The 13,916-nt window shown below is 40.3% G+C and overlaps 1 protein-coding gene across 5 annotated transcripts in view; it reads right to left on the bottom strand.

Annotated features, from left to right (window-relative positions):
- TOM1L2 (target of myb1 like 2 membrane trafficking protein) overlaps nucleotides 1–13,916 on the bottom strand; it is a 58,673-nt gene that overhangs the window by 42,899 nt on the left and 1,858 nt on the right. The window contains exon 1 of one of the 5 annotated variants that reach the window (XM_074841509.1): nucleotides 8,285–8,375. The exons of the other annotated variants lie outside the window; for them this stretch is intronic. The gene's annotated coding sequence lies outside the window, so the exon portion shown is untranslated. Of the gene's footprint in view, nucleotides 1–8,284; nucleotides 8,376–13,916 lie in introns of those variants that run through there. 5 annotated transcript variants of the gene reach the window in all.

Here is a 13,916-nt window from a genome sequence, read left to right as displayed (position 1 = left end):
TGTATGCTATTTAACTCACGTCCCATATGTATGTTTATGCAGCCAGGACTGAAAAACTGACTGCTGGAAGCACTGAGAACAGCTACTCTAGCTGAATATGATGACAGCAGGCACAACCAGGGTAAAAATCTCCCCGAAAGGTCTATCTATAAGCAACAATAAGTGACTGCGGTGCTGCATAATGGTCCTGGAAGAAAAGGCAAAAGTGAAAGTTAAACCTTGCACTAGCTACAAATCACATTAAATGAAAAAGGGAGAACTGTGCTGTTTTCTGTCTGAACACCAGAACCTCGTGAATGAACAGATCTTTGTGTTGAGAGAAATCACAGTTTTCTCTCTTGGGACTTCTCCAGATGTTGTTTCAGAGACTCTTGATTCATACGTTTGGGAAGAATTATGCATGAAAAAAATCACCTTCTGTTTATGCAAGAAGCATGCACACCAAGGCACCGTATTAGAGAGATCCAAAAACAATTTTTCCCCTTCCCACCAACAGCGTTTGGTGTTCAAGCAGCATAAAACATCCTTTTGTTTTTTGCTTGGAAGTTCAGAAGATCGCAGATCTTGGATCTTTGTCTTGCTTCTTAACAGTCCACCTGCCTACCAGCTGTGCTCCAAGACCGAAATTAGAAAATCAAACAGTCAGATGTGTTATATTTCACTCTGCATAATATGTGGCAGAGAACAGAAGAAGCCACAGTATTAGCAGGCTTTTACTTCCATCCTACTGGTCCCCCTCCTTTCAGCTCAGTGGAGCTCTCTCAGAAACAAGGGCTACCAGCTGACGTCAAATACAAAATGCTTTTATAGAATGGACAAAGGTCTTTCAGGAAAAAAAAAAAAAGTTTTGCAAGGCAATGCAAAACACACAAGATGCTCACAAAGCATCATCAAAAGATGAGCTACTGAATGAGACGATAACATCTCTCCTCTGAGCTGTAGCTTACAGAATTGTTTTGCTTTAGAGCATCATTACGTTTTGTGACTGCAGTTGTCTCTCTTGGATTCAACAAATCATCAATGACCTGCATGGCACTATCAATAAGCCTTGAGGAAAGACCATACAGAGGCCACTGAAACATATTTCAGCTGTCCAAGCAAAATGAAGATAAGACTAAAGATCCTCAGCATTCGCATAGCTGCTGAGTTCAAGACATCTCACTTGGAAAACAGAGATACACCAGAATAACACACTTGGATACTCCTGGACCTAACAGTCGCGTCTTGCTTTCTCTATATTTGCTTTTAGAAAGGCAGTCACGGACACTTAGATATTATGGTAACCAACAGGAGGTTTTTTTCCTTTTTATCAACACGCTATTAAAAAATAAATGTGACTCATTCAAAACTCAAGATCAAAACTCAACTCTGAAGTGACTTACTCTTAAAAACCTGCCAGTTTCTTTGTTAGAAAGCACAGCTCCAATAGCATTTTTCAATTAGCCACCTCACTGCTCCAAGTCCTTTTTCTACATTCCTTATTTCACACTGCTCTGAAAATGCTGAGCTTCACACTTCTAAAGAAAAAGCCAGTCAGCTAGAACAAACGGGCTCAATCTGAACTGCAAGGCATTACAGAAAAACGTGATTTGGGTTGTACTGCTGCAGCACTGGTCATCCACTTTGACCGTTGTGATTTTTCAATTGATTTTAGCTGTGCTTATACATCGAAACTCTTTGGGATGAAGTCATCTATCCTCCACTCATTTTTTGCCAAAGTTTCTGGTGCTGAATAAATGAATAATCATAGTTTGTAATGACTGCAGAGCCTACATTAGAATAAAATAACAAGAGAAGCTGTGGACATGTACATGTGCAATCATAATGAGTATTTAGCTTGAATGCTGTTTGAAGGCACAGCAGTAAATTGGGAACTGTCATTTTCTCCAATTAACTTGCAGGTTTTCTTCTTTTTGAAGCTGCCGCCCAAATGCCAAACTTCTTCAAACGTGCCTTCCAGATCACACTTACCTGCAATCATGAATATGTAATATGCAATTACTGCGCCTTTTTAAAGACCACACGGTATTCACAGTTATGCTACAATATTCCTGTGATTTAGATACGCTACGGAAAAGACATCACCCAACATCTCCCACAAATTCAGCCTCTCAGGAGCAGGAAACTACAGCTGATTAACTGAGCATAGCTGTGCAGCAGTTTCAGAAGCAGGGCAAGGCGAATGGATTAATACATATTAAACAAATATTAACAGCTGTACAGCAAAGAAGATTCTTTTTCATACACAGATCAGAGCTTCACCTGAACAAACAGAAAAACAAAACAGAAATCCTAATAATAATATCAGAATAGGCATATCAACCTGACTCTCTTAGTTTATCACATCTCATGAGTCCAGATGCATTTGCACGTTGTAAAACCAGACGGACCTACGCTGCTGTATCGTACAGAAATGACCTGACAGGATAACCTAGTCCAGGCAGTTTCTGTACTCGGATGTCATTTATCTCAGGCATAAACGATGGTTTAGTCATAATCCTTAAAAGTGTTTGGAATCTGGATCCCAAGCAGAATGGTGTGTTTCTATACAATAAAGACTTTTGTTATGAATCTTCTCACTGAAGTTCCCCCACCAGCAGAAATTGTTGCTGCTGACAGCATGCTCCACTGAATGACATGTGTATCTAAGTTGCTCTCTTTCAAAACAGATGGCAGAAAGAGACTACTGCTTCTTTAAAACAAAGTAAAATCCCTCTGACTTACTCATTCTATACAGCTTTAAAAAAACAATCAAAACTTCCTCCTATGTACTGTACACTCATTAAAGCTAACGTGTTGACCCATGTACCATAAATAGCTGTCCTTCAGAGCTAGGTCATACGGCAGCAGCTCCCAGCTCAAGCCATTTGCATGATTTGGAGGCACTTTTCCCTAAAACTCAGCCTGCACCGCATGTTTCCTCACCTCTTTCAGCAGTGACCTTGGCCAGATTCCCATCTCGCTGCAAGCCCACGATATTCAAAGTATGGTGCTACTTTACGACTGACAAACAAGGTCCTGCTCACGTCAGAAATCAATACGCTAAAGCCTTCAATCAGAAACGTCAAAGCAGTTTTAAAATATACGTCCTGTATTAATGGATTTTAATGGATTCAAGTGGAGATGTTTACTGGGTGATTTACGGTAGGGGAGCGACAAATCAATGTTCCTTTATGACATGTCACATCTCATGACAGACTGTCCCCCCATACCGTTGTATCAGTGGAGATGATGGCTCACCACTTCGCAAACATCTGTGATCTATTAGGCAACACTTCCAGTAGTCTAATATTATCACACTCTGAGTGTCCATCTTTCTTCTCTAGATGAGAGGCACGAAAGCATAAATTAAAACCTCCTGGGTGACAAAATGTTCTCCCTTGGATTTGCCTTTTCTGAGTTAGACTGTGACTGCTATGACTTGTCCATATGGGAGAATTTATCAGCACAGTGTTGTTTAAACAGGTCACTGCGTTGGGATGATTGCCCTGATCTCCTCCTTTGACCCCAGTAAGGCAGTCGGTGCTGTATACCAAATCACACCGACATTCAGTCATTACCATAGGCAGAACTTGGACTGTAGCCTACTACTTGCCAAAGAGTTTTATATTTTTTTAATTTCTCCAACGAATTTGGATGACTGAGGGGGGCTACCTTGTTCCTTGATTGGGGCTACCAGTTCCTTAATGGAGAATCTCAGGTATTAAAACACTGACATACTGGATGAATAACACCTGTTCACCAACACAAGAAATACAACATTTCTTAATAGCTGAGTCTTTGACACTCCCCCACCCAAAAAAGCCCCAGATGAAGAAACTAGCCAAAGAAGCTGAAAAAGCAGTGTTTTTCCAAACACCCATTAGTAGCTGAGCAGCTTTTCTCACCTGAAAGACAACTCATAACAGACAACCTCAATATTCAAAAAAAAAAACCTTTTAAAGAACTATATAATACATACACATGAATTTGTCCTAATGCCAAAAAAACAATTGCTAAAAAAAAAGTGCACACTCCATTCATTTTATCAGCCTTAACTTAAAAATCTGAGAGAAGGGGCAGCTGAAAGTAGTGATTTCTCTCTCAACTTCTTTGTTAACACATATGCCTAAAGGCTCTATTATAGCGCGTTTGCTATTTGTAAGAGACACAGAGAACACCAGCATGACAGTTCCTTAAATAAACTGTTGCAAATCACTTTTTAAAGCATTCCCCACAAAATGCAGAAAACCTATACCACAATACAAAGCAGAAGAACGTATTTGACCAGCAATACACTACGAGGAGGTAAGAGAGAGAAAGAGGAATATTCTACACATCCAGATGCAGTTTTACCACCCAGAACTGCAGGCAGTGCGGGATTACAATTTGACATCCCAGCTGCACAAAATGTAGCAAGCACCATCAAGAGTGAGAAGGTGTCCTGATCTGTGACTAGCTGCCCTGTTCAGGACTCAAAAGCATCCAGTAATTACAGGTGAGACTGAAAAAAACGTCTTTATGAAAAGTTATGGATGATCAGTGTGTCAGTGAGCTATATTTGAAATCTATCAGCTCTTGATGGCTAATTTTGTACTACATGAGTAAAGCAAGTTCTAATAACTCACTTGGGACTTCACTCCAGTACTTACAAGCTACGTGCTTTTCATATTCATAAAACAAAACTAATTGCCTTTCATGGATGAAATGTTCTAAGAATTTTTAATCCACGTCAGCTGCAAACTCTAAAAATCCATCCCCATATATTTAAAACTCCCCCTCCTACCCACTCACTTGTAACATGTTGTTTGCTGCAAACAAATGATAAGGCAAAGATAATCCATCAGGCTCCTACATTAGTATTATTTATATTTTTTTTTTTACAGGTTACTCCTGAAGTCAATTGCCCACATTCTCACATGCTTAAAATAAACTGAAAATACTAATTACATTTAGTGAGGGGAAAAAAAGGCAAAATCTTTCATTCCTACAAAGAAAGCAGTTACAAGAACACGTTTACTCCTTAGCTGCAGCATGCTACAGCAGATTTTTAAGTAAATTTTCATACACAATAATTAAAATATGTTACAAATGAAAAGAAACAAATCTTGCAGTAGACTATTTCACGTGCACGTGCCCATGCCCAGCTCTCCTATATTTCTACAACTACGAAGGTGAGAGCTGTGTCCTCTGGAAAACCACAACTGAGCCACACATAGAAGTGAACCAGACAGTGAGGAGTCTGCAGCTTTTGAGGGCTGACAGCTCACGTTTTCTAGTGTGAAATGTTTCAGCTTGCTTTTTAACTTTGCAGCCTTCCCTCACACTGCTCTACAGGATGACAGCAGGCCGGTGCAGGAGGCAGCTAGCTCCCATCCCATTCAAACTCTCCAATACCTCCGCGGCTTCAAGATCAGCGTCTGGAATACACTAAGCGTTTTCACCACGGGAATTGGGGAGAGCTGGCTCCTGTTCCACTAGGTAACAGGAATCACTTTTGCCAATGTTGCTGTCATTGAAGGGCTCTATTGCCAGCTGCCCATTCCAACAAGCGAAGCTTGCTATGCCTGCAAAAGCTTAGCAGCTAAACACTTCCAATCTTCTCCGGAAACCTGAGTGCAAATCAGGCAACAATAATAACAAGATACACGTGTCCAATTCTGTCTTGTATGGGCCAAGAAATGCATATTTCTTGGTCTCAAATAAGCCTATTAAAAATTCTGCTCCATTTCTACAGTCCTGTTTCTATGTGCCACTGTCATATATAAGCCTGAAAAAGGCTGATAAATAGAAAATGTAAATACCAGAAGCTTAGATCGAGTATGCAAACGCCTGTTTCTGAGACTGTCATTTTAATTTTCCTGTAAGTCCCCATTCACCAACGTGTATTATCTAGTCGTATGACTTTGTAAATTCTTCAGGTCAGGAACTGTCCCAACCCATTTCACATTCCACTGCAATCGCCTATATTACATGATACTATTAGTGTGGTAAAATTAAAACCAATGTAAATGTATCAGGGGACTGCAGCATACTTTTGGAAAATAACTGTATTGGTCCTTGGACAGTTAGAACTCTAACTAGAACACAGATTTTGAGCAGAGCATACGAACAGTTTGGCTAATTTACCATATGCAGCAAGGAAGCAAACGCTAGCAAATGAGAAGGGCTGATCTAGTACATTCTGAAAACTGCAGAGTTTGGATCAGAAGGTAACTTTCCCAGCGTGAACATATACAGTCTTCTGGAATCTACAAAGAAGCAGCTCTCCGGTCTTTGCTGCTTACAGTTTGTTAATCAACAACACAGGAGAAGTCACAGGATGCCAAATAACAAATACAAATGTTAGTGTCACTGCTCCTGCACGGGAAAGCAATGAGTACCAGCAACGGCACTAGCCTGGCCTCGTTCACCAGTGGCCAACGCAACGACTAAGTTTCCCCAGCTCCAGCTGGGGTTAACCTCTCCTGGGCATTCCCTTACCTTTTCTGGGTGAATCAAGACTTTCTCAACTTCTTTTGGGTTTTACATTCATGTACACTGTGCACATCCTTCCTCTGAGCCCAGCAGCAGCGTCCTAAGCAACCAAGAGCACTATAATGATGTCTTTTATGAAAGGATGCCCTTTAGAGGTGTAAAGCTTGCCCGAGCGAGGCTGCACCATTTCAGCTCTCTCCTGGTGATCATCAACGGCCTGGGGATGATTCTGGAAACCAGCATGCAAACTGAGGTTTGCTTTAAGGGATGCTACACGTGAAATACCTCATCAGCTGCAACAACTCAAGGCCAGTACCCTTTAAGGAACCTGGTTGGAAGAGGGATTTTTCATTACTCACTTGCTATGCCAAATCATTGGCATAGATGGGGATTTTAAAGGCAGTTTTAATTATAGCAGGTAAAACCCACACATGATCAAGCTGCAGTGTCAGAAAACCACCAGAACTGAACACTGACCCATTTGGGTTGTTTGTTGAACTTTAATCACTTTCCAAGTCTGACAGCTGCTCAAACTTAATTGCTCATTATGCTTGTAAATAAAAACTGATCTCACTCTCTGATTAGCCAACCATCTTATAGTTGCCATAACAACTTCTTGTCTAATAAGTGATTTCAGATTTACCATTATTTGTACTAGCAGAAAATTTCACAAAGGTCTGAGATCGCTCTTTTCACTAAAATACCCTTCTAATTAGAAGAACTGAAAATCAGTAGAGAAAGGGCAGCTCAAAGATAATGAAAAACCAAGCTATTTACTACAACAGCTTAAATATGAGATAAGGGTACCCCAAAACCAAACACATGCCAGCTCCTGCTTAACCCCTACTTTTCACTATCAATCATCTTATTATCATACCTATATTCCATAGCAACTGCTCAGAAAAATACCAGACAGCATTCAGGTAATAACTGGTCACAACATGGAGACCAATTTCAAGATTCACTGCAGATGAAATATTCCAGTCAAGTTTGCGTATTTTCTCTCCTAATCTTAAATGAGGAACCAATTAACTGGCTAAATTCCTTAATACTCTGTTAACTGATAGGAGTGCTTTTTGGTGAACACTGAGGAGTTCAGATTCTTGACAGTGTCATATAAAAGAGGGAAAAACGTTTGTATTGAGCCCAACAGATGTTCATTGTACCAAGTGAAATGAAAGATGTTTTGGCAGGAAGAGTTACAACACACTATCTCATCTCTGGATCACCTCGGTCAAAAACTTACTTCAGGCTTGACTTTTTAGACAAGATTACTAATTAAAGCCTTACAGATGTCTGAAAAAAAAAAATCTGTACTTCAGTAAGTATGTGGTCATCACAGTTTAAGTAAAACACCTCTGTTAAAACATATGGACATATTTGTTAGTCTGAGAAGACAGTGTGATCAGAAGCTATAAAATAGTGCTCGCCTGTAGGCCTAGTACAGCATAAAGACCTTCCAAAATTTGCTAGCAAAGCTGCTGAAGCTTGCAATTCATTTAATCTGCTCAAGGTAGCTTTTTGTGTGTACAGGCAAGGAAGGACGCCCTTTCCTTCCAAAAGTAAAACAAATGCAGAAAGCTATAATTGAGACAAAACTAAAGTTAAAGAAAAGCCAGGAAATACCAGATTTTAAAAAGGGGCTTTTTCTGCATTTATTCAGCTATGCAAGAAATGAGATTTTTTTGATATTTAGGTCAAATACAAAACTGGTCACACTTCTTGCAGTAGAAGTATTCCACGAAATTACAGAGGATGCAACATGTCCAAGTTAACAATATCCTCAACATTCCTGATTACATTTGGGACGTAACAAAGTCTTCCTTACCTTAAGAATAAGAAACCGATGCTCTGCAAAGTTCTTGGGGTTCAAACACAGTTTATAACATCAGTCTGTGCCTTCACTTTGTGTACGTTTTCTTTGATCTGAATTTGAACAAAGAATTTCTTCCCAAAGTAATCTAATCCAGAAGGCTTCTGAGGACCAGCTGGAGAACAGACTGGCTTACTCTCAAAGAATAAACAGGCTTACAAACTAACCAAATTATTCAACGGGTTTCTTCTGAGTATCTTCTCCTTTTTGAGTCTCCTGATGCTCTCAGACTACGTTGCAAACACTGAGCTGCCAAAGGGTTTCTATCAATTGAGAGATACAGAACCACGGGTAAATAGCCTATACATAGCAGTGTTAGGAAATACCCAAACACAGACAGGGTATATACATACATGGGCTTTTTTCCTTCCCTAATCCTTGATTCTGAAATGAGTTTCTGAAATTATAGGGCCTACTTTATAATTCTGGCATATATAGAACAATCATATTTAAATTTAAAGTCAATAACAGACTGGCTGAGTTTATTTGCATCTGTTCTTCTTCAGCAATGGAAAGAGTACCTACAGATTGGGAGATCTGGCTCCATGAGTTAGGTAGAGACATGTTTACCTGTAGCAAAGGACCTGCTCCTAGGGGAAGAGAGATCAAGCTATAGCAGAGCATTTAGACCAGTGTCTTTTTTGCTCAAGAATCATCCATTTTAAGAGAGCCTTTTCCCATTGATGATAACTGAAACAAATGAGCAAAGCAATCAGGGAGAACCGTCAGCAGGATGACTAAGCAAGTACAGAAGACAAGCGCTGTCTATCCTAGAGCAGATTTTTATATTCAGCAACAAGTTTCTTTTACATAGAAAACTAATAATTTCCCAGGTGGATGCAAATGAGAAAATGGAAAACTAGTTCTGGATGATCTGTGCAGGCTCATCACACCAGACTTGGGGAGAAAACTGTGTGATGCAAGCTGGCCTTTCCAGTCCCTAACTTCTCAGGGCTCCTACAATGTTTCTTTCTCCCCTGTGTTCTCCAAATATTTATCCTTTTTATTGCCTATACATTGCACAGATTTTGAAACCAAAACACAAAGTGTGAAATGCTTTATTATTGTGAAATCATTTATTATTTATAATATGAAATACCAGATGACGAAAGACCAGATGACGAAAGACCAGAAATGCCAGGCCAACCCCGAGGAGCACCAGCCCCACAGGTACTATGCAGGGTCATTTCCCACGAAGGATCATATCACCAAAATTTCTGCAAAAACTGCTGCTGTTCCTCCACTGACCATTATCACCAAGGATACTACCAAACGCCTTCATCACCTTCAAACAATGCTTAATTAAAAACCCAATGTAGTTTACAAAGTCAAAGGGAAGTCTGACTAATTTAAGTCTGTTCTTAATTCAACCACGGAAAACATACAATACTTTTTTTTTGGTGAAAATTGTTTTGGGTGAAATATGAAATCAGTTGGAAGGGTCTGTGGGGATTTTCTAACTGTGTTTTTAGTCAAGCATACTTTAAATATGCCGTTTAAAAATCTTCTGAGTATGTGAACAGAGCAACATCAAACTGGGAACGAGTTGTCCTCACAAGACAACCTCTCACATATAGGTTTATATTAGAAGCATATGGAATATACATTTAAGTGTACTGTGCTGGAAGAGATAAAACTGCATTACTCAGAAATACATGCTATAATACCTTCATGAACTACAATCTGCTTTTGTGCCTATAAAATAAATCCAGTCTTAGAAACCTAGTATTAAATGGTATTATACTAATTATCCAGCTTCACACATGTATGTAGTTTCTCCAAGTTGCCAGATTCATGACTCAGTATTTATTTGCTCCTTTAAAAGCAAGGACATCCATTTTCGTATTTCATGGATATTTTCCTTACTACATAATCCATTGTCATAAAGTGAAAGCAGATCCAAATAATCTTATAAAACTAAAAGCATTTTATCAGACTCTTTTTTTGCATGACTAGCACAATTCTATATGAACAGTGGGGGGCTGGATTTTAAATGACCAGCTGCGGGACTACCTACAAATGTACTTAAACTCTGAGGAGAGCACTTTTTATACCCTCTGTGGGAAAAGACAAAATTCATCTTTTTGATGCTGTGGGCATCTGATAGCAAGAAAAGTTACTGTTACCTTGTACTGAGAAAAGCTTCCCTTAGAACAGAGCACAATACTTCTGTGGTTATGGGTAAACACAAGCATCTTTCTTAGGACTTTTTATTTTATTGTAATTCAATTAATGAAAAGAGAGATGATTCAGCCCCCAACAGCATGCTCCGAACACTTAGTTTTATTGGTACCAGATCCTAAGATTACGGCGTGCACTTTAAACACTGACTTCTGGCATCGGGAAAAGGTTTGTCTTTAAAAAAATGTTTTACTTACAGCCCAGCAAAGTAGTAAGTTTACTCTGAAAGGAACTTTGGCAAATTGTGTATGTGGACAAGAAAGCCCGAGTTAATTCCTCCTGCAGGATTACCACGGTCTACTCACTGTAATACATTTCTTTATTTCTACATGTAGGCATCAACTCATTTATTTAGGAACCATTTTTATTCTAAGACTCATAAAAATCTTAAGATATAAGAAACCTGAAGAAAGGTCTTAAGTGCTTCTTATGGGAAGGAAAATAAAAAAGTGTTATACACCCCCCAAGCTGAGGCATTTTATCATTTAAAATAAAAAAAAAGAGGGGGGAACAAAACAGCAGCTCTGGAAACAGACTCTGTCCACCATATTTATTATCAATTTAACAGCCTTGAATGGAAACTGCAAGTGCTTTGATAAAAATCAATTGAAAAGCTGTCTGCCTCACTGTTGCTTCAATAAAATGCCTCTGTATCTTTTGCTGAAACCTTGTTTTTGTAGCCTCCTTAAACAATACTCCATATTAAATCACCGTACTGTTCCTTCTCTGAAAACAGACTCCAAGGCAAGTGCCCAGACCAGTACCCCTCATTCAAATCTCCCTTCAGTGGGGACGGGGGATGTAAATCAGCATCGTCTGATCAGCACCCCCACCCCCAGTTATGCGGGACACCTTAATTTCTACTATGCTGTTAAAAATTAACTTTCAGGTCTCTGTGTATGTAACTCAGGTGCTGGACCTCTCCCTGTAGGTCTTTGGCTCCGAGTCAAGCAGACTCCAGGCTGTGTCAAGAACGGCTGACTTCAGCAGCACACACAGCCCTGACCAGAGCTCTTACCAAAATGGACCCCGACACTCCTGTCCATCACCCTGTGAGGAGCCCATTTCACACATCACTGCCCCCACTCAGCCCTTCGCACCTGAGGGAGCTGGGGGGGAGCAGCAGCAAGACTTGGTTTGGATTTAAACAAATAAACACTCTCCTGAAAGCCTTTGTAAAGTCTCCACAGTAGAAAAAAAAAACCAAACAACCTACAAAATGTAACTGGTTTTACTGTGTCCTCATGAGTAAGCCTTATGGCCTATATCAAACAAGCAGAAAGAGCACAAAAAGTCACCAGTACTCCACATTCTTGTAATTCAATCAGCTTTAATCATCTAAGATGTTTTCGCTAACCTACGGTAAGGGTATTTGTTCTAATAACCTTGAATAGAGTGGTGACACTTTAAAGATGGCTCCCTTGAACAAAGAAAGATAAAAACACAATTTATGGCAGGATGTTGAATCTCAAGGCAAATTCCCACTACTGTAAATTGCAGCTTTTTCCCCCAGGTCAGCCTCTCTCCAGATAGCAAGGACTCTCTCTTCGCCATTTTACGACACATCTTCCTGCGCTTCTCCTCCTCGCTGGTCAAGAGTATTCTTCAAAATAGTCCTCCTCTAAGGATCTAGTCTGTCATATTTACAGTATTAACTGGGAAAAATAAACAGTTTGGTCCTAAGAAATGGGCCAACACCCAATGCCACAAAGGATCTTGTCAGCCCCCAACACACTTGGCAGCCTGCAAAACCCGCAACACCCAACTGAACCTTCTAGACTCTTGCCAACTTTCACAAAGACCTTCTCTGGGGCTGGTGGCACGACCACCCCTCAGCTGGCCAGAGCCACGCAGCACAAGCTGTCAGTGAAAGCCCTGGTGTCCCCGGGGCTCCCCATCCAGCATTGCCAACGGCTGCTGGATTCACCGGTTGCTGGACTCACCGCTGAGCACGCAGCACTGGTTAAAAACAACAGCAACACGTCAGCCTCCACACACAGCCCCTGCTCAGGGATCTTCCCAAGGAGGCCTGCTAGGAAGCACTGACCACCAAAAGTGACATTGTGAAGGGTTGAAGGGACCATGAAGACTTCTTCCAAGTCCCGTGGGATGCTGAAAAGCATCGCTTGCTCACAAAGCCTCTGAGAAGTAATGGATTCTACCACATAATCCTGGGTAAGATTTTTATCTCATATGTAAGATAAATGGTGCAATTACCTCCCTTCACTGCAACCTCCGGGTAAAAAGCAACATGGAATGAACAAAACGGTTTTTAATTTCAAGAATCTCCTAAGCACAGCACAGCAGCTGACTGCCTTCCACACAACTGTTGAAAACCACCTACTCTGCTCAGGAAAGGACCTCGCTACAGATGTAAGGACAGTTTAGTGTCCACAGGTCAATTAAACTATTAAAGAAAAATTAAGTGAGGTTTGTAATTAGTAGCTATGGTGATGGCTTACACAGTTTTTGTTGTGTGACTGCTAGAAACTAAATAGAGGCTACCATATAAGCCAGTCCAAAAATCAGGTAGGTTTCAGTGTTGAGGAACCTGGCTGCCATTTAAACTGGCACTTTAGATACAGGAGACTCTATCTATCTCCATTACAAATCCTCTGAGCTCATCCTAGCATTACTTTCCCATATTAAGCAAAAGAGTTAACATAAAAGGCCTGTCTAGCTTCAGACATTATCCAGATAAAGAGAAGGAAAAAAGAGAAAATCCCTTGTATTACCTCTCTCAGCTCTCCCCAAACCTTCCCTGACATCTTTGTTCTTTCAAACCTGGCATTTATCTGAAGACATTGTCTAGCCCTAATTAAATCTTCATGTGAACCACTGCTACTTCCTGGCAGAGAACGTGCATTCTTGGTGTGCTGATGGACCTACATAATTTTCTGCACTTCTCCCTTATGGTGAGTGTTAGGCCTTGCTTGAAAACATCACAACTGTGTTCAACACAATATGTTTAAACAGAAATACAAAATTATTCAGTTTCTTTTAAAGAATGAAGAGAAACATAAGTGAAAATTATATTCCACAAGCTCATTGAAAAAAAAACCTGTGGAAACACTGGGCAAATAGCACCGTCTGAGAACAAGGCATGCTTTTGTTTTACTGTTGTCTCAGAAAGAGATAACTGGCAGTGATATGAGAAGCAGAAAAAATTTCCTTCCAAAATAAAATCTGCAGCTATCTCTTCCCCCTGGGGATAAAAAAACATTCTTAAAGTGAAGCTGAATTTTGCTTTAAGGAAAGTTGCATTATAAGCCCCTCACACACACCGAACCTTATCTGACGAAAGCAGCTCCTTTAGAGCTTTGTGTTCAAAGCCTCTAAGTTGGCAGCGACTGCTCATTCACGGAGAGCAAGGGGATGAAAGAGCTATGAAAACCTTTGCGCTCCA

This window comes from Strix aluco, chromosome 15 (assembly GCF_031877795.1).
Source record: "Strix aluco isolate bStrAlu1 chromosome 15, bStrAlu1.hap1, whole genome shotgun sequence".
Lineage (NCBI taxonomy): Eukaryota > Metazoa > Chordata > Aves > Strigiformes > Strigidae > Strix > Strix aluco.
Note: the sequence above shows the minus strand (reverse complement) of the source record. Positions and strands in the feature narration are given on the sequence as shown.